The sequence below is a fragment of the Talaromyces amestolkiae genome, assembly GCF_001896365.1.
Source record: "Talaromyces amestolkiae strain CIB chromosome Unknown scaffold25.1, whole genome shotgun sequence".
Taxonomy (NCBI): domain Eukaryota; kingdom Fungi; phylum Ascomycota; class Eurotiomycetes; order Eurotiales; family Trichocomaceae; genus Talaromyces; species Talaromyces amestolkiae.
In genome coordinates, this window is record NW_024468061.1 from 1 (window position 1) to 2,287 (window position 2,287).

A 2,287-nucleotide genomic window follows, 5' to 3' on the forward strand; every position below is an offset into this window, starting at 1 on the left:
TGTGAGGCGCTGGGGCCACTAGATAGTTGGGAAATAGGGCAACCAGGCCTAACCACATCGGACCATCTAGTTATCTGGGCCTCATGGGAGCCCTAAGAAGAAGAATCTAACCCCTAAGAAGCAACAGTAACCAGATGGGATATTAGCGCTCTGATAGGGGACGCAGAGAGGATAGAAACAGCAAAATATATCTAGAAAAGGCTCATAAGCCCCTATCCAAGCCTAATAGATAACTGCTCTTCAGGGGATATAGAAAAAGAAGCTATATTAATTGAGAATTCTCTTAGTGGGGTGCTTAGAGCATATGCCCAGGAAATTAGACTTTGTGTCTGGTCAAAGTGCTAGTGGGGCCCTCAGATGATTGAGATTTGGGGGGTCTATATAAAGGCTTATAAGGCATATCACGCTGGAGAGCTCAGTGAGAAGGACTACTAAGAAGCTTAGAAAGCCTACTACACTACTATACAACAAGTAAAAAGAGAGTGTTAGGAGGCCTTCTTATAGGGAGTAGATAAGGGCTCTAAGGCAGAAGAAAAGTGGTATTAAGTGGTGTTATGTTATATTAAACCTACTATCAATGGCACCACGCCAGCCCTTCTATACCCGGATATAGAGGAGGTGGTGGCGGTAATATTTAATGAGAAGGAGGCTCTCTTTAGGGAGCAGGCCTTTCCACAAGCCCTGGAGGGTGACGCCAAGATTGATCTTCTAGAGCCTGGAAACACCTATAATCTGATAACAGAATCAACCATATAGAATATAATTTTTAGCTAGGGGGTTGAAAAGGCTCTAAGGATTGATTTACTTAATTTCTGTGCTATTTAGCTACTTTAGCAACTAGATTAGGCCCAGGTGATAGCGCTGATTAGACAGTGTATTAGGCTTAGGATACACCCCAGGACCTGGAAAACCATTAAAGGGATGCTCCTACGGAAGCCTAATAAGAGCCGCTATACAATAGCGAAGCATTACTGGGTTATAAGCCTGCTTAAATGCCTAGATAAAGTGATAAAGAAGCTGGTAGTAGAATTTATTACCGAATTTACAGAGTCTAGGGAGTTATTCTATAAAGGCCAATTTAGTGGGCGCCAACGGCACTCTACAGTGGACGCTATAGCATGCCTTATAGACGAGATTGAGCATGCTTAGGGGAACCATAAGATTAGGGCATGCCTATTTATGGATATCAAGGGGGCCTTTGATCATATAGTAGGGAGCAAGCTTATAGGGGGTCTCCGGGAGGCCAAGCTAGATGGGGATTTGATACGTTAAGTGGCCTCTTTTTTTAACAAATCGACGGGCGTTCCTGGTTATTAACGGTCACCCAGGCCTAGAAGCCCCCATCAACTCTGGCTTACCCCAGGGCTCACCAGTATCACCTATCCTCTTTGTATTATACGTACGGTTGCTAGCAACCACTATTGAGACCGCAGTCCTAGGCGTTAAAGGACTATCCTTTGTAGATAACTAGGGGCTTGTTACAGCGGCTAGATCAATAAAAAAGGCCTGTAAGGCCCTACAACATGCTACTAAGATAGCAATAGAATAGAGGATTAAGAACAGAGTTCAATTTGACCTAGATAAAACAGAGCTGGCCTTCTTTACAAGAATGCGTGAGAATCGATTTAGGGAGGAGATTAGAGGTGCTAAGGTCACCATTAGAAGGATTACTACTAAGATAATACCTAATATAGTCCGCTGGTTAGGCATGATATTAGATAGGAAGCTCACCCTCTAGTGCCACTACATAATATACCTCCAGAAGGCTGTAGGCACCAAAACATAACTCCATACACTCTATAGGGCTAATAGCCTTACCCCAGAGCTCGTCCAAAGATTCTAGCAAGCCACCATACAAGCCCAAGCTCTCTGGGGCTCAAAGCTCTGGTGGCAGGGCCAAAGAACGTGGGCTCAAGGCCTATAACGCCTTATCAACCGCCAAGCAAGAGCAATCACAGGCATGCTTCCAAAGACATCAATAGGGACCCTGATTAGGGAGGCAGCCCTAGAGCCAGCGAGCGTGCTGCTAGATGCGAGGAAAGCAAGATATGTGGTAAGGCTCCTAATATTACCAGATACGCACCTAACAGCGCAGTTGCTCCCAGTTACGCTCCAGTATGGGGACGCCTATGCCCAGCCTGGAGAGCAGCCCTTGAATGACTGAGAATAGGTCTAAAATAGGACTCAAGCGCCTAAAYAGATAGGCCAACGACTAGCAAAGCACCTAGCTCAACGCCTAACCAAGGACCCGTCAGGGGGGATTGAACGTACTACGGAGTGGGCACAA